The sequence below is a fragment of the Prinia subflava genome, chromosome 1 (genome assembly GCF_021018805.1).
Source record: "Prinia subflava isolate CZ2003 ecotype Zambia chromosome 1, Cam_Psub_1.2, whole genome shotgun sequence".
Lineage (NCBI taxonomy): Eukaryota > Metazoa > Chordata > Aves > Passeriformes > Cisticolidae > Prinia > Prinia subflava.
Window position 1 is genome coordinate 147069683 of NC_086247.1, and position 19776 is coordinate 147089458.

Sequence of the window (19776 nt, forward strand, 5' to 3'; positions counted from 1 at the left end):
TTCCTTAGATTGGGAACTTTCCCTACACAGAGCTCCAGTGAGCTCCAAGCCCACCCTTCCATCCATCCCCTCCATCCCAAGGGAGCTTCAAGGATCTTAGAACCTCACCCATCAGACCTAAAGCAGCCACCTGAGACTGGGGAAGCAAATCCACCTGTATCCTGCCAGGTTCTGTGCCTTCCCTCTGAAACAGTCTCTGTGTTGGTGTCAGAGGCAGGATTCTCAACAAGGTGGGTTTCAAGTCTGTTTTCAGGTGAAAAGGCTCCTATATTCCCTGAAATACATTATTTGCCTTTTTTCCTTAGATCAGGGGACTTTCGGATGTAGAAAATGTCTTATGAGGTTTATAAAACGCTGTGTAAACTTTAGCTAAAAAATTTCTTTCATTGAGCAATAATGATAAAGAACAGTGTGTGAAATCTAAGCATTTAGAGAGAAAGGGTTTTATTTTGGAATCTGTACTCTCCTTGCAAATCCAAAAGCTCATATAATGATGTGAAATAGAAAATGTTCCTTGACAGTGAGCCAAAACCTACAGCTTTAAAAGTCCTTTTTTTCAGATAAAACTTTTACTTTCTACATTAGGGTGACCTTTGATTGGGAAGGTTGTAATTATTATTTTTACAGAAACAAAATTTGTAGTAAGCACTTTCAAAGGAGCAAAGGCAAGACAAATTCTAACTAGAAAGAATCTTTGATCCATGGATAGGAGTTAATGTCCACCTTCACATGATAGCAGGTAATTTTTGAACCTGTATTTTGTTTAAAATACGATTACTTGTGTTATGATTGCATGTCAAGGTTTTGGTTGTGGAGGAGCTAGAGGAGTGGCTTTAGTTTTTATTTCTCATTATCCTACTCTCATTTGATTGGTAATAACTTAATACCAATAACTTTTTACAAATAATTACCTCCTTCTTCTAACCTCTGCCTTCTTCCTGGGCTCTACTTCGTTCCCAGTTTTCTCTGCCTCCTCCCCACAGCAGGACAGGGAGGGGGAATTGTTCATCACACACTGCTCCTTCCTCCCTGTGGGCAAAGTCTCACCTCTATTCCTGGTCCAGCATGGGATTCCTCCCATGGCAGACAGTCATCCCTAAACATCTCCAGGGTGGGTCATCTCCATGGGCTGCAGCTCTTCACTAACTGAGACAGCTGCATTGCCTCTATCACACACAGGGGGAGCTGCTGCAGATTCTCACAGAAGCCACCCCTGCAGAGCCCCTGCTACCAAAACATTGCCATGCCATTACCACATTACTCCAATCATAATCTCAATTCGGCATTGTTTTAATTACTATTTTTAGTTTCTGGTGCTTTAAAGTAGGAAAGATATTTCTGTCCTTTCTCACATGCTTGCTGCCCTGTTTGGCAGACGCAGGGGGAAGTACTGACAGTACCTCACAAGCCCTGAGCCTCTGTGCCTCCCCTCCTTTGGCCCATTTTGGTTCCAGTGGTGGCCCAGCCCTGCTGCTCTGAGCTCTGTGGCCCTGACCCTTCTCACTCCCCTCCTGCCAGACTGCTCCCAGGAGAGGAGGGGAGGAGCAGCCCACAGCACAGGACAGCCCCAATGCACAAAAACCATTTGAATCTTGGGAAACCCATATCAAGGACCATTATCAGTCAAACCCACATTAAAGATCATTATCAGCCATGGCATTACAGTTATTAACATTATTACCACAGGGTACAGCTGCAGCCAGAACAAAGTGATGAAGGGCAGGGTGCTGGGGTATTCCATCAGCTGGAAAAACTCTCCAGCATTTCTCACACAAGCCCTGCAGGAGCAACAGCTCACCACTGGGACTCCTAAAGTTCCATTTCAGGCACTGGACAATAGTGAATCATTATGAACCAGGCATTTGTGGGAATCCAGCTTCCCACACATACATGAGCTTAAGGTGAGAGAGCTATGATCAAAGCTTGAGGCTCCTACCCCTCGTGGCTCCTGGGCTTCAGAAATCTGTTCTTGGGTTTTATTCAGACAGTTTTACACCCTTTTATGGAGTCCCAACAATTTACTACACAAATATTCCTAACGAAAGCTGATTCTAATAGCTCCCTCTCTGGTAGGATTTTTTTATTTTTCACCAGGTTTATAGCTCTTTAAATAAACACTGCCTCATACTTTTCCATCCTCTGTATCTCTCTGCTCTTAATTACACTGAACTTCGCTTGACCTCTTGTTCAAGCAGAGGGAAAACGAACAGGTTGCTTAACTAGGTATGACCTGCTTGTCACAGCAGTGATACCAGCTCTGCAGTCAGAGAGCAACCCCTGCTGCCTTCCCATCCTTCAGGGCTTCAGGGCACTTTTTTTACAAGGGTACCTGGTGCTAGAACAAGGGGCAATGGCTTTAAACTGAAAGAGGCCAGGCTTAAATCAGGAAGAAGGAAATCCTTCCCTGTGAGGGTGGTGAGGCACTGGCACAGGTTGCCCAGAAGAGCTGTGGCTATCCCAGCCCTGGAAATGCTCAAGGTCAGGCTGGATGGGGCTCTGGGCACCCTGACCTAAAGGGAGGTGTTCCTGCCAATGCAGGGGGTTGGATCAAGACGACATTTAAGGTCTCTTCCAAGCCATACCATTCTAGGATTCTGTCTTGGTTTGAGAAGACAGGTGTCTGCCAGGGAAAACTGGAGTTTCCCTTGGAATGGAGAAGGTAAACCTCCCTCTCTCCAAATTATTATAACTTTGCAGTTAAAGGTTTTCAGGCAAAGTTTTGGGAAATGGAATAACAGTTCTTTACAAGGAATATTAAAAATACAAACGTAGTGGTACAAAAACAAACAAACAAACAAACCCTAGAAAACCCTGACAGAGTCAGAAATACAACCTGACACCCTGTTAGTCAAGGTGCTGGAAGCAGTCCAGATAAATCCTCCTGGTGAAAGAGATGTGGTTCTGTTGGAGTAAAGATGATCCTGTAGAAAGAGTCCAGTGATGGCAAGATGGGTCTGGTCTTCCGGTGGGAATCCAGTTGAAAGCAGGCTGTTTGGTGTTCCTACATCTCAGTTTTTATCTTGGTAGGAACAGCTGGCTCCTCCCCACTGGGTGGAGCATCTCCCAATGGATGATGTAATGTGTCATGTCACTGGTGAGCCTCAATGGCCCATTAACAGAAGATATCCCCCGAGGGTGGACAGTGGTGGAAGAAATAAGAAACACTGCCCCACCTGGTTTTAACAGCTGGGCTGTTATCAGAAGGCATCCACCCCCTTCCCCCCTGGAGTTACAAGAGATAAAGAAAAACATCTCCCCAATTGCTTTCAACAGATGAAATGGAATACACTTTTTTTTTTTGTTACATAACCCAAGACAGATTCTCTGGACTAAGAAGCACCATATCACAAGTTTCATAGTAAATGCAGTTCCTGTGTCTTGCTCATCGCACAGGGAATGAACTAAAGCTGTTTCAGCTTCAAATCTCGGGGACCAATTAAAGCATGAGAAGAGTTTCTTGTGGAATTAAGCCAGCCCAAGCCCAGGGTGCAAATGTGCACACCAGGTGCTCTCACTGTGATTCTTTATGGAGCTTTGTATGAAGCATCACAGGGCAACACTGAGATGGGAAGAGATGATCTTTGTGTCATAGCATAGTGAGCTATCCCTCACTTAAACATGGATTTAAGTCAGTTCTTAATATGTGAAATATTTTGTTTATCTTCTAGAAATCAGAATCTTCCTATTGAAGTCTACAGCACAGATATTTTTCTTATCTTTCTTTAACATGAAAAACTTCATCTTCTTTCATCTAAATCTATTCTTGGAAGCGGCCAAACCATTCAGAACATTTCAGTGAAAACTCAGGATACTAATTTGGGAATGTCTCTGATAACAGAATGTGATTTTAACAGAAAGTAGTACTTGCAGAAGCTTAATTTTCAAGAGTGCAGTCTTGAGGAACATTTACAAAACCCTGAGAAAAGCCAGTGCACTGCCCTCAAGTGGGACATAGGCTCAGAGTTACACATTCCTGCAGAAGGTGCTCCAGCACCTGCAGACAAATAAAGTTTATTTACCTTGTCTTACACTGGGCCTCTTACCTCTCTTCCTTTGGACAGCCACACTAATAATGAATGTGGCACTTTTTGCAGAAGTAGAGTAAAATAATGGCAATAAGGAGCACGGAAAACCCATAATCAGCCATGCTTTACCACAAGGAGAGTTAGAGCAAGAAACAAAATTATTATAGCTGTTTCTCTTTCCAGTTCTGTTTGTGATTCAAGGCATGAATTTTTGTCCTGACACCCTCTTGCTCTTTGTTCCAGCTCACATATGATAAACATTGTACTCAACAGAAAGGTCACAGAGCTCAGTCCTTTGGAATTAGCCAAGCCCTCAGAGTTAGCCAGCTGGAGGATGTGGGATTTAGTACTGTAGCTTTTTAGTAAGAATTCCCCAAATGTGTCCAGAGAAAGATAGGAAATTTCCTTGGGTGTCCATCATTTCTCAGAAGTCAGGCCATTTGTATTTAGGTGTTTAAAAGCAGGGTTAATAAGCCTTGTTCCAGCCAGCTGGCTTTGAACCTTTTAGCCAGCAGGAATTTAAAGGAAGTGCTGAGCACACCTACACATCAACAGTCCTTGCCTTTTCCAAGATTTCCTTTTTCCTTCTTATTCTTCATGGATGTCACAAAAGTCAGGGAAAAGTTATGTGCTCAGGCAGTTAGAGGTTGTACAGTACCAGGACACAGCCAAACCAATCTGAATGAAAAGGCAAAGTGAAAAAAGGATAAACATGTAAAAAAAATTAAATTTATGTAGTGGGATGTCTTTGCTGACACTGGGCTCTCTGAGTGACTGGGATCCAGTGGCAAAATCTCCTAAGTGTTTTGACATGTCATGTCCAGAGGCTCCTCTCCCTCTTGACTGCACACCCAAAGGCTGTTTGCCATTTCTATTACGTAAGGCAATTCTTGCTGGCCACCACTGCCTCTTTTCCCTGAGTAAAATGCACTCAGGCTCCCCCCATGCAGCTGTGCAATGTGCAGCTTCTGCTGATCTGAAGGGCACCCCTCCTCCTCCTCCCCTGATGATCCAGGAATACAGCAGTGAAGTGCCTTAACGGTAGCATCAAATAGCCTCATGCCATACATTTTTAATTTCTGAAATGGTCCTTGTTAGAGTTTCAGGGTTCAGGGAACTAGTGTGAAATGTTGCTAAAGTGGATAAAAACATCTTACCTAAAAATAAATTGTTGTCCAATTCCTGCTGCATCACCTCAGTCAACTACTGACAGATTCTCTGGTGACTAATATAGCTTTATCACCACAATATCCAAAGACCTGATAATTATTAACGATATTTTGGCCTTTTGTCACCCTAGAGATGGAATAGTGAAAAATATAAAGACTTGAGTCAGTGATGGTTGAAGAAAATGTGCATGGACTGTGCAAGCTCTTAACACAGGCCCTGAGATCATGTGCAGTATCAAGAGGATTCTGAACTGCCACCAACCTAGAGGTCATCACTCAGCCCCCATTGTCAGAAATGTTTATTCAACTTCAATTTTCCAATCTGGGGCCTGAGGAGTTTGGTTCAGTTCTCAGAGGAGTCAATCCCAAGAAGCCTTGTTGTACCTTCTACTGAAGGTAGAGGTACAAACTTTGCTTGTTTTGCCTCCCAGACCCTGTTGGCAGAGTGGCTGGGCTTGATCTCACCACAACCAAATAGGAAAGGTAATTAAAGGCTCCTTTTAAGTTCCTACCACTCTGGAGAACCTCCAGAAGTGACTTAGAAAGAGAAGGTGCAAAACCCCCTTTCCCTCTTTCCTTTTCTGTTAATAGATGTCCAGCCACTATTTCCAATCTTTCCCTCCACTCAGAAGCACAACAAAGTACATTATTTTCTGAGTAAAAATCCACTTTTGAAGTGAACAGTGCTTTGTTTCCCAAAGGGAGAAATAAAACACACAATGCACAATGTTCTAGGGCTGAGATTGACACAGATGTTTTGATAGGACAGGGATGAGACAAAGAGTAATGGATGCAAATTGAAAGAGGGGAAATTTAGGCTGGATATTAGGAAGAATTTTTTTACACTAAAGATGATAAGACACCAGAGCAGGTTGCCCAGGAAGGTGGTGGATGTCCCAACCCTGGCAGTGATCAAAGCCAGGCTGGAGGAGGTTCTGAGCAGCCTGGTCTAGTGGAAACCCCCACAGCAGGGGAGTTAGGACTAGATGGTATTTAAGGTCCAGTCCAACCCTTTAAAATTCTATGCTTCTGTGATCATCATTAGCTGTTATTTCCACTGCCCCACAGCCCGAGGCTGTGGTGGTATCATGGTCCTTTACCTCATGCTGATCTCTCCTTGCTGCAGAGCACAACAAACCTGGAGTGCTGACTCAGAAGAGAGAGGTTTCCACCTGCAGCTTTCCAAAAAAAAATTACGATGTTACCTCAGGTCATGATAAGACTTTTATCTCTAGTTATGTCAAAATTATCAGGAGGACTTTTATTTCATATATTTTCAAAGCTTCTATATGAGCTACATAAAGCTGAAACTAATCTCATTTGCTTAAAGTGCCTTCATTAGCAATGCAGAGACAGATCAGAGCTGTATCACAAACTCTTGTGGTTCCATTAGGATTCGTGGTGATCAATAACTACTGAGCTCTTAGGGCCGCCATATGGAGAGGAAAAAAATATAGATAATCCTTTAAAGATCTTAATTATGCAAAAGCAAAATTATTATTTTAATAAGCCCAAACTATTTAATATTAATCTAGTTGCAACAACTTCTGCCTGAGGATTGGGGATGGCCTACATTAATCACTGAGTGTATAAGAGCAGGTGATGGCTGATAAAAGAAGCAAAGTAGGCAGCATCTGGCAGTGGGATCTGCTTGGAAGTTTTTCTGCTGGTAGGTACTGAGCTGTGGGAGGTTTTGTCTTTGTTTCCACTGAGCTTGATGCTCAGAAAGTATTGGAGCTCAGAAACTCTAAATGGGCCAATATTTTCAAAAGACATCTATCACAAGCAGCCAAGGAAATGTTTCTGCGTGTCTGGAGCCTGTGAGCAGGTCAGAGAGGCTCAGCCCCTCCCATACTCAGAATTCAAATCTCCAAGGGGAAAAGTTTTAACACTTTCTTAGTTTCATCCAATTTCAACATATCTGCCTTGCATTTTTCTAGTTCCTTTTGCAGAATAACTAAGAGAGAAAAAGAGAGAAGAGATGGATTTTCCATGTGATCTTTGGATCAAGACTTTGTGATCCAAGTCCTGAACTGCATTTGTTGCTAATTAATTTGAAAGAATTTCTTCCTGATATTTTACCTAAATTTCTCCTCTTTTAATTAGTATCCATGACTCCTTGTCCTATCCACATCCTATCAAAACAGAGAAGATAATATGCCCTTAATGTAAACATTTCAGCCTCAAGGTACTGAGAAAAACAGCAACATAGAATAGCACTGGAAGAGCAGTCATATCCAGCTTGTGACTCTTTGGTACTTGGAGGTTTTTACATTTAAGCCTTTTATTGTGCTGGGAAGTGATAAAATCCTTAGCACGTGTCCAGAGGGGAATGAGACACGTGAAAATTCATCAAGTCTCTGAGCATGTTCAGCCCTTCTCAGAATGGCTTAATAATAGCAAGACAACTTCTCTGGACATGCTGTGTTAAACAAAAGGTTTTAATAATGACAAAAATAATAAACATCATAGAGCAAAGAAATATAAGTCAAACACAGCATAAAACAGTCTTACACTCGTAAGGCAGTCCCAAAAAAGCACAGAGCACCTCTGTGTTCGTCCTTAAGTACTAAATGACCTAGGTGGGCTATTTGGCATCTTGTCCAATGAAATTGGCAACTTTGAGGTACACTTCCAAAGCCCAATCAGGGCTCTTGTGCTGGCACTGAGCCAATTACAATGAGAAGGCTGTAGGAAACCCTAGTTTAACTTCCTCCCATGTTCAGAGGTAAATTAAACTGTTTCCCTTCTACAGAAACACCTGCTCAGATGTGGAAATGCATTCCTACAGGGAAACCAAAGACCTATCAGGCTGGGCATGGTGAAAGGCAGCAAAAGGCCCAAGGGTAGGAAAGGAGTTTTGAGGAAACAGAGTGCAGATGTAACATGTAGGGAAGAAAGAGGAACAAACTTCTCCAACTGGTGCCTCCCTTATCCTGTGGCAGAAACAAGCGCTTTACACAGAGTGGTAATAAAAACCTTCTCTTCTCTAGTGGAAATCCCAGTGAACACATTTAGTAAGCAGAGACCTGACTAACTGCCTGCCATTTCCAGAACAAACCCAATTTCCTGCAACCATTTCCTGTGAGATGCCTGCTTCTAACAGGGTTTGGACAGCAGTAGTGCTGCCTCCTCCTTTTCCCCACCAATGGTCAATTCCCCAGGCAGAGAGGACTGACGTGAGGTGGATGCACACCACAATTCCACTCTGGGTGTAAAACATCTGCTCTGACATCCTCTTGATGCTGGCAAGAAATTGGCCTCTAAACACCTGGCAGCTCAGTATCTAATTTAGTCACAATCTCCCCTGACATTTCCACTCTTGTATTATCAACTTCATGAAATTATGCCCCCTGCAAACAGAGACTGCCATTTTCTAACAGCTTTGGCAAACTGCCCCAAATTTTTCACTGGCCTGGTTTCCAAGAAACTATGCAGATGAGGAGGCTTTTACAGCTGGGCATCAAAATAGCAATCACCAAACACCTTTGACATGGTAGGCATAAAACCAGGCACAGAACAGACCCATAAACACCTTGAGGCAAAGAGTAACAATTCTCCTTCTGAAAGTTCAGCAGGGACAAAGTTATACATCTTTTGGTCATTAAGGAAAAAAAATCTATTTCATAAAATTGAAATGTGCATTACTATATACTGCAGAGTAGTGTTGCTCTCAGAGGAGACTCTGATTTTTGGAAAATAGTTCTATAAACATAGATATAGAAATATGAATAATTTCCTTAGTGTAACAAATCAACACTTTACTGTTATTTTACAGCAGCTGACCTGTGTTTATGCTTTTAGGCCTCAATGAACAGGAGTTTAAAAGTGTGTTAGGCCCAGGTCCCTCACATTTACTGTCAGATCCCCTTAGAGGAGTGCCTGTACCTGGGAAATGGTCATGAAGCCCTGCCACAGAGTGATTTAGTGCTCCCCAGTAAAGTATTCACATGCCCAAACCTTTCCATTGCTAAGCATTTGTAAGGACAGGGCTACCACATTGTAAGTAATGCACCAGTGGGCCAGACTAAACCATTTTTCTCTGCAATAACTGAAAGCACTTTTCCAAGATGGTGTTCTAAGAATGCAATGTCATCATCACCATTCTCACAAAGACTAAATTTCTGTTGGGAGGTGTTTTTTTAATTCCTGTTTGATATTAGGACTGAAAAGATTGCCGTTTGATCACTGATTGAATGACTGATGTCAGGTTTCCATAGTTACATAGTAACAACTAAAAAAATAAGGCATTGAACTTCCATCTATTTCAATGGATACTGAGCAAAGATTTCTTCATAGAAAGAAAAATGGTTCGGTTTCCCCAGTTCCCTGCTAAGAGAGAGTTTATTTGGGATAGATCTGTCAGTTAAAGGAATATATATTCAGATCTGCAACTTTAGTTTGTACTGCCAGCCACCCTGATGGTTCACACAGCAGCACTGTCAGAGATCTGCCTCTGTGCATACAGTGAGGACACAAATGCAAGAAACTGCATGGCTCAGATTTGCCTTCCATCCTTTCCTGTTTGGCCTTCCTGAGTTAGAACACAAAAAAAAAAATAACTCAGCTCTTTCCAGCTCGAAGTTAATGCATTTTCTTTGAGGGCTAGAGGGTGTGTAAGTAAGCCCTATAAGAAGCATAAGCTACATAAGAAGTGTAGACATGAGAAGTGTATCTGATTAGGAGGTGCTCATTTTCTTAGAATTTGCAGTACTGCTTGTTCAGAGGCATTATTGTGAACAGTAACATTTCAATTTTTATAAATGTCATAAACCAATAGGTCTGAGCCTTGATCAGCATCCAGCCACCCACTCTTTCATTGTACACTTTCTAAATAATCTCTCAGCTTTTCTATCAATCCATAATGAGAGACTTTGCCATCACTCAGATAAGAGGTACAGTCTGTTGAGTCCATAGCTGATCCCTTCATCTGGATAGTGCTTCAATTTACATCTCCCCTCTTTCAGTTTGAAGCCATTTCCCCTTGTCCCATCACTACATGCACTTGTCAAAAGTCCCTCTCCAGCTCTCTTGTAGCCCCTTTAGGTACTACAAGGTGCTAGAATGTCTCCACAGAGCTCTCTCTTCTCCATGAACAAACCCAACTCTCTTATTCTGTCTCCACAGAGAGGTGCTCCAGCCCTCTGAGCATCCTCATGGCCTCCTCTGGGCTCACTGCAACAGGTCCACACCCACCTAATGTATGTTGCTGTTTCTCAAGAGAATCAGCAATCTACGGGTTTTCTTTTGTTTAAAGAAGTAGATGCCACAGAAAGACATTTTCTGCAAAGGTGCAGATCAAGATCTTCTGCAGGGTGGCACAAAGAGAAACCTCTATATGCAGTAGCTGGGAAAGATAAATGAAGTGGCAAAGTTATGCACTGGCAAGTCACCTGAAGCTGATAAATTACAAGTGGGTAAATAGTGAAATCATTCACATTTTTCGTGTCCACGTAAACCTGTGTCTGGCTTCAGGACTTTTCAGGGACTGTGTGCTGAGCCAGCTGGAGCTGCTTACACAGAGCATGTTAAAAAGTTATGCTCAACCTGAATTCATTTTGTGAGCCTCCGTGGCTGGAAATGCTGATGAACAACAGGAGAACAAAACCAAAACTCTGAAGGAGAGTCTGAAGTATTGGAATGTGTTTAAGCCCACTAGAAACATAAATGAAATGTGATTTATTGTATTCTGAAGGTTGTGCATAGCAGAAAAATAAATGAAAGTGCAGTGAAGGACAGAAAAAAACCCAATAGAAAATACAGGTGAAAGATCCCAACAGCCCCACAGCTCCTACCCTACAGAAGCTCTCTTAGCCCTGAGGTGACAAGTAAAAGAAGAGCTAGGAAGGCTTATTGCACTTAGAGAGTGAGCTGTTGACTATTCGTCACAGTATGACAAATAGGCCTCAGAAATAAGCAGCCTGCCTGCCAAACACCTTACCACATTTCAATTTTGTAACTCATTGTTGTGATATATCATACAAGCCAGGAGAATAAATGGATTAAAAAACAGATTAGTCATAAGCCATATCAATGGGTGGCAGGTCTACCGGCAGCTATTAAACACAAAGGTTAAAATATGTTTAAGATTAAAAGATTAAATCATTTGTGATTCCAGAGCCTCTTGCCTTTTTTTTCCTAAAATTTGCTGGACAAATGAGACTTCAGCTCACGGCATTTCCAAGAGTCACAGCTCACAGCCTCTTCTTGATGATGGACTGCGGTCACACATCTGTTCCCATTCCTTCAGACATTCCTCCTGCCTTTGATGCCCTTGATCAAGGGATCTTTGGGGGTTTTTCCTCTGAATTTTTTGGTTCCCACTGGGTCTGAAGAGATTTGCTCTCTCCTCACTTTCTGGATGCTGTTGGAGCTGCATGAAGGGTGCCCACCTGCTCAGGGACGCTTTTAAAGATGCAGGTGGTGAGCCCAGTTTTGCTTCTCTGGCCACTTCATTCCTCACTTGCTGTTTTTATTTTTGGCCCACCCAGTTTCAGATGACATTGATCCCAAGTGTTACACATTAAAACAAGGGGGATGTGCAGTTCCTGAGAGCCCCCTATGCCTGCAGTCTCTCCCCTGTCCCAGTGCTGCCTCCACAGAGACACAGTTCTGAGAGTTTCAAAACCCTTTAGCTTTGTCTCCCTATTTTCAGGGAAAATAACAAGACACTGGAAAGCATAGGAAGCATCACAGAAGATAACTGGCACTCTGGAGGTGAGCAAAATGTTTAATTTTAAACTTAAGGCACACATTCTTATGCCACTGCCCCATGCTTGCCTTTTGCTATAGCCAACCTGTTGCCTTGACTGCTGAGAGCTCCAAGGTAAAATGTAATGCTTCACTTTGAACCTCTCCACCCTAATAAAGAATTAAATCAAGGCTCTGACTCACATTTCACAGTCCATTTAAGAGTGGCTGATGTTTAGGCTCTCTGCCTCTCTCCTCACAGAGATATCCAAACTGAGCTTAGAGCTACTCCTGAACTGCCACAACCCCAACCCCCAGATTAATGTAAATCACAACCAGCTACAGTTTATATGAACGCCCTGGGCTTCAGCACTCCTGAATTAATTGCCTGCAAGCCTGAAAGCATGCTTCTGTAGTTTGATATCACAGTGGAAGGTGCTGTTCCACCCCTCCCACTGCCCTGGGCTGTGCAGACCATGGGAGCTGCTCTGGCAGGAGCCTCATTGCTCTGGCTGCACCCAGGTCCTGGCTCCTCTTGGGGCATGGCAGGCAGCTGGGGCAGGAAGCAGTGCAGGTGGAGGCTGTCTTGAACCAGCAATTAAACTACAGTCTTTATCTGATAGTTTCACAGGCCAGCACCAAGGCACTTTTTGCCTGAAGAGGTTGTTTCCCTGGGGTGTGTATTTTAGACAAGCTCCAGCCCTGGAGTGTCTGGGGCTTGTGCTTGTCAAAAACCCAGAGAAGCAGTCATTTTTGTGGGTTATTTCTTTGTTGTTGTTGTTTTTGTTTTTGTTTTGGGTTTGTTTTTTTTTATAGTCTGCAAGGAAACAATAAACTCCCAGATGAATCCTGTAGAGGTTTCATTCTGCTCAGCTTCAAAAGCTCAATAAAAAATAAAAAAAAATTACTGTTGCCAGCAAAACAAACAACACATATTAAGCCTTTTTATTACCATGTCTAATGTTTTACTGGCTGTGAAATCACATTTTCCAGGATGAACTGTCTCAATACTCTTCTGAACTATCCTGGTAGTGCTCAGTGTCCATTTGAAAGAAGAATTCTGTCCCAGGCACAGGCAGCAGACAGAAGTCTTCTGCCTGAGGACAGCACAAGACACACAGCTCCATTCAACCAGATTCAGATAGTTCCTCATCCTCCTGTTCACAGCAATCCAGCTCCTAAAGACAGGCTTTGGGATTTTTTGGTGGGTGTACATTTATTTTCCTGCTCCTTAAAATACATGTGAAATCTTTAGTAATAACACTGATAATAACCACAAGGGCTAATATTATGTTCTTGTTTCATCAGCAAACAACGCAATTTGCCAAAAGAAAGGGAAGCATTAATATTTCTGTTTTTTCTTGGGTAAAATGAGGCATGACAACACTTTTCCATGGACATCATACAGGCCACACTTAGCCTGTTACCTTGGGTCCCTGTAGCATTTCTTGATTCAAAATTCACCCAAAATGCAGTCCTGGAGTTTTTACTGTTTCAGCTTTTCCACTGATGCCAAATTTTCAAGGCAAGTGTGTAAGGACGAGTTGTGTTTGAAAATTCTATTAAGTTCTTCATGCTTTAGAAGGCTCTTCCTGTGGTTACAAGCAGTGGCTTTTTATTAGATATGTATAAAGTGCTGGTATTTTGCTTTTCATGTGTCTGCACTGGATCATGGAGGAGAGATACAAAAGTAATTTTATGGTTCCTATTAGACATTATTAACGTGATAGTCAGGAGAATACATTTACAGCAATGTTGCACTGCATGAGGTGCTGTAGAGTTCTTGATGCAAGGAGCTCACATCTTACAGGAAAACTTAAGATCAGTATTTGTCTCCTGGGGTTTTTTCCCTTTTCCTCAAGCACACAAGAAATTTTTTTACTAAAACTGCGCAAATCTAGAAGGAATATTTCTCCAATTTCTTTCTGTGCTGAAGGTGCTGTTCTGGGGCAACAGGTCTATTGAATCTATTGAACTTAATGGCTTGTTTCTGCATAAATAACAACATAAAGAAAGATATAAGAAATCTTACAGTAGTGTTTATAAAATAAAAAGGAAGAAGCATGAGGACTGGATCAACTCTACTCTCACACGTTTATACTACAAAAATTTGAAACAACTATTCTCATAGTTCAGGTGACTCAAGTTAAAGAGCTTTCTTCCAGATGTTTTCTCTGCGACTATTTAAGGAGTGCAGCAGGTTCAGTGAAAACAGCAGCCCAAGTGAAATCCCATTTGAATTCCTATTTTCTGCATTAAAAAATCAGGGCAGAACCTCCAGCTTTGTTTTTCTCAGGAAAAAAAAATCAAAATCCCAGATCTTTGTACGAGAGCTCGGGGACAGATGTTGTTGCTGAGGTCCCAGGCTGCAGTAAAACAACAGGATGATGCCAGATGCAGGTGTTGGGCTCCACCATGGGCACATCTGCTAAACCCTGGCCCCTAAAGCAGCAGGGCCCTCGTTGCAGTGTGTTGAACAGGAATTAGAGTTGTGCCTTGCAGTCGTGATGAGATGTCATCAGTCTACAAAATTACTTTCATAACAGGTAATTGAAATATTTTACTAACAGCTAAAAAAGTGTAAACCAGGAATAAAAGATTTCTAGATGCTTTATAAGCAAGAGAATGGGATGTCTGGGGAGTGTATGAGTGTTTAGCACTGGACATCTTCAAGAGCAAGTTTGACATGAATAACATTGATAAAGGTGGTGCTGCCTTGGGCAGTGAATGTCCTGGCTGACCTTTGGAGGTCTTTTCCAATACCACAATGCTATGAATTTGAGAAATCAAATGACTTCTCTTAGTGATTCCTCCTGGGAGCTTAGGACAGACCTCACCACTCAATTTCCTTGCAGAAAATTGTAACTCATCTGTGTTCCTTTTGCTTGGTGGACACAGTAAAACTGCAGCACACAATTCACACAGTGCAAGTAAACACCACTACTCCTGAGACCTCGTAGCACCACCCTAATGCCACCCCAATAACAATTCACCTCCTCTTTTTCTCCTCAGTGATACCACATTTTGTACCTATGCCACAACTCTTCTATCAGAAGAGAAGGAGGACTTCAGCCTCAAGAAACATTTGGTTGTAAGGTTACTGAAAAAATAATCAGAAACAAGGAGCTCTCACAGAGGAGTGACAGATATCTAATTCTCACCACACAGCCCTTCCAACACCCTTTCCTCTGGTCTTAGCAAATGTAATTTTGCCCAGTCATAATGCCCACAGATCTTGACAATATGTTTTGCCCACCATTTGTTTTTCTCTTCACTATGCATTTTTCAAACACTTTTCACCCCATCAGATAGAAACCTCCTTGCTGTCTTTCTTATCTTTTTCAGTGTATCTTTTTCAGTGTCTATTCTCAGCTCACTGCCTCCTTTTCACCAGAGCAATGTCATTTCTTCCCCCAGCTGGCCCAGAACACTTGTGTGTACTTCCAGAGAAGGGCCTTCACCCCATTCTAAAGGCAGAGGCCAGAAGCTGCTGAGAATCTCTCTCCACCTCCATGTGTAAACAAAGATAACTTTTCTTCCAGAAGCTGCAGGGAACAGGAAGCCATTTGGATGCTGTGAACTTCTGAGACATTTGTCAAGTAGGAATGCTTGAACATGGTTCAGGTGATGAAAGCAGCAGCACAAACACAACCTGGGCAGCACCTTCTCAGCATTGTGACTCCTATGAAGGCAATGATGATCCAAATAACCTTTTAAATATAAGCCCAGAAGTGCTTGAATCAGAGTGCCTTGAAATAGAAAGTGCCACTTCAGATAAAGCAGTGAATCAGAAACCTCAGCAGCTAGTAGAACTATCACAAACACTACAACAATTTATAGAGAGGAATCAATTAGTGGATGTGGGTTGGAAAGACATGAATCTTTTGGAAAAGAGTTGATTTTCTTTAGCCTTTACCCACAGAAGGGTAGTGAGCCACAACAGAGGATCGAATTCTGCACTCTTTAAAGCAGCCAATCCATTGCAGCTCTCAGGACTGCAAGACAATCAGATTTAGCTGATGCATCCACTTTGGGATGCAACAAAACAGGGGTGACTGGAAAGGGCCAGAACCAGTGCACTTTTACTGCTCTAACCCCTTCTGATGAGCTAATCCAGCAGGAGACAACCCCATGTTCATGGACAGGGAAGTTGTGAGCCAAGTTCATCCACTCCCATGTTCCCACCAACCTTTCCCAGCTACTGTTTCAGCTTGTGATTAAATCACCAGATTAATTTCAGCTTTTTGGACACTTCTGAAAAGTTACAGCTTTTACAGCACATGTAAAACATTTCACATCTGGAAGATTCGGGTGTCCAGCTCTTTCCAAAAGTATGGCCCTGTTGTCTTAAGCAAGGTTTGCTGGAGGAAGTTTAGGGACAGTTGCAGTGCTGGGAACTCTTTGTCCCTCTGTGGTCCCCTGCTATTAACACTGGTTTTTTAATGTCACTCCAACAGAGGACCACAAACAATCTGCAATTAAAAACAAACAAGCCACCTGGAATTTAAAAAAAAAGTCTAACACAAAGAAGGATTAAACCATTTAATCCCGAAACAAATCCTGATCTTTATTTTTAGTTCAATTTCCAAAGTGATCTTGTTATTTTTACCCCAGTTGTCTAATTTTGTTTAGCATTTTATTGATTGGGCAGTATTTGATGAAAGGCGCTTGTGGGCTGTGGGTTTCTCTTACATCTTTGTCATTGGTTCATCTTTCACTAAAAAGTTTAGAGCATTCTCATTTTTTAATCCCAGAAAGCCCTAAAAAACTGCACATTAACCAGTTCTCTTCCTCCACAGAAAAAAAAAATAAAGTTATCGCTCTGATGAGCTAAACCATTTGCAATACCATTTTTGTCAGTGTAAAATAAGGAAAAAGTACATATATCTACATAGGCAGGAGTAACTCTGAATTTTGTGTAAGCAGTTACAAACTGTAGCTCAGGAATTGATTTTCTGTTGTTTAAGTTCACATTTGAATTCACTTTGACTGGACCTTCACCCAACACTGCACATATTAATTTTCCATATGTTTATAGTCACCTATTCTACAAAATCCAGTTTGCCCTTAAGAAAGATTGATAAATCCAAAATGCAGAGACGTGACCCTTCTTCTCAAAGGAAAAGATCTTTCACCAGGAGCAGTGCATTGTTAAGTCTGAAATCTACATGTATATTTAGGTGTTAAGTATCCCAATTTTCCTTCGTTATTGGGCACGTATTGGAGAGCCAGATCCAGAGTCTCACAAGATAGAATATCCTATCTCAAAAGGGTCATTCCTGAGCCTACCTGTGAGACCTGGGGCTTGGAAAACACAGATAAAGAAGTGAAACCATCAGCAGTTGGGGGCTGGACTTTTCAGGATTGTCTATAGCACAGGAAACAGTGCCATGCTGAGCACACAGAGGGGAACAGAGTCTGATGCATTTTCCACCCTAATCCTACAGAGATCACCTGGGCCAGGCCTTTGCTGCCATGGGGAGGGGACAGAGAAAGGTCACAGCAGGAAGTGGGATGAGGTGGGTCTGAGGAAAACTGGTGTGGACAACACTTCTTCCCCCAAAAGGTCACCCTGCATAACCCCATCCCTTCAGGAGCTGCCAGGAGCCTGGCTGCCCAAACCCTGCTGCTGACCCTGACCACCCTCCCACACTGATGTGTGCCACAGCATCCCTTGCCAAGGAAATCTGTAAAAATCCAGCCAATACAACGTTATATTGAGGAAAGTGCCTGTATCTCACCCAGCTGGAGAGGTGACTGTGCAGGGAGTAAGGAGGCTTCAGAGGAGTGGGGTGAAAAACTGTGCCACTGTGAACTGTGCTGGCACTAACCTGTGCTGCTGAGTGGGCCATGGCAGACTCTTGTCTTCAGCTACAGATGAAAGGTGAAGGATGAGCACTGTCTCAAGATCTCCCAGGAGACTGCTTGTTCCAAATGGGCAAAACAAATGATCATCTGCCACCTTTTTTTTTTTTTTTTTTTTTTTTTTTTTTTTTTTTTTTTTTTTTAGGAGGAAAGAAATTAAAATATACAGAGTTATGGAAGGAAGAGGAAATTACTCATTGTGGCAAATAATTAATGAGCCTGAAGTCTTTGTCATGAATAAAGCAGGAATTCAAGCAGGAAAAAAATTATACTCACAATAGTAAACTAAGGTTATGATTATTACTTCTTACTTCAGAATGTGGCCACATGCCACCAGGCAAAGTGAGGGAAGGAACCCAGCTTTTGCACATTTGGCCAGTGGATGATACAAGCTTCAGAGTGAGGTGGGTTTAGTTGAAGCTAAAACAAAACAATGAGACTAGAAAACACTTAAGTCTAAGGCCTTTGAACACAAGTTCAGAACATATCTTATAGAGAATAACTAAAAATTAATTAACTTATGCTTTATTGGATAAACTCACCATTTAACTTAGTGTACAGTGCTATAATTACCAGTCTCTGCTCTGGAGAAGATCAGTGGAAGAGCTGACAGGCTCATACAAGACATTTTCTATTTATTTAACCATTGCTCTCTGACCAAGACACACGTGTCCCACTGGCTTGGTCAGGACAGGTCAGAAGACTGTTCTTTTTCCCCACTGAACCCTCACATCACAAAGAAATGTGCATCATTAATTACCACATTAAGAGGCAGTCACAGTGGCTGTGCATAAGTAAGTAGTCTTCCCCAAATTCTGGCTTTCCTTAGCCTCTGTTTGCCTGATTTTGTAATGCTACTGATGTTTTCAAAGAGTTTTTACGGGGTTAGCAGAAGCATACCTCCCTATCTTCATGCCTCTTATGGCTTATGCAGCCTCAACAGGCCATTGTTGTTATCTAGTCTGACTCCAACCATCTGCTGTACCACAGACCAGAGAATTCCAGACAGTGCCTTATGCATGCACAACCCAACATTTAGCTGGGAGACTTTTTCAGAAAGCCATCTCATTGACACTTCACTTTTTTTGTGCCTCTCCTGGGAAGGAGCTGCATTTGAAGCCTAAGTTGCCCAGACTCTGCTCTGGGCAGACTATTAGGCTCACAAGGTATTTCTCCTGTGTGGGAGATTTGGCAGTAAGTGGTTTTAAATGCAGCATTTAAGCTCATTTAGCAGCTTGAAAATGCAATGTTCATCTTACCACTCTGCAGAGGAAAACAATATGATTGACCTGTTAAAATAAAGGGGAACTGCAAAAAGGAAAAATGCGAAGAAAGCATTTTGAAAAGATACTTCTAATATGACTCAGAATGCAAACACCAGGATGCTCAGTCATCTTGTGCTTCCCTATTTAAAATATCATCTCTTTTTACAGCTTTACCTGTGCTGTTTGTCTCTAGCTACAAATACATGCAGTAAGCTTTCTTCTTAAAATCATGGTGTATGAACTAGAAAGCCAAGTACTTAAAAGCAAGTCTGTGTCTGCACATTTTGTCCACTCCATCCTGTCCCTTCATGCAGCTCTGTAAATTGATTCAGAACAGTAACTCAGAGATGTAGGACCCTAAGAACCATTTCAAAGGCTAACAGCTGAGCACAGAGGGAGAGAACAGAGGGAGAGAACAGAGACACGGAGTTACCGGAGGGGTTTTAGGTGTTGTTTGCTTTTCATCTTTGGAACTGGACAGTGGAAAACACATCCCCAAATTCCTTCCTCTCTATTTACAGCAAATAGACTCGGCCATCCTCTCTTTCCACCCCCACACTCCCTCCAGAGGCTGATTCCAGGGAGGGCTGATCATGATTTGCCTTGCACACAGCAAAACAAGTGCTCTGATTGTCAGCCCAGTTTCAGAAAAGCTAGTCAGCAATGGGGGATTTAATCTTTAATTGCATGAAGTGTATTTATAATTAAAACCAGTGCAGCTGAAGTACTGATTCCAGAGTATTACCACATACTGTGTGGTAA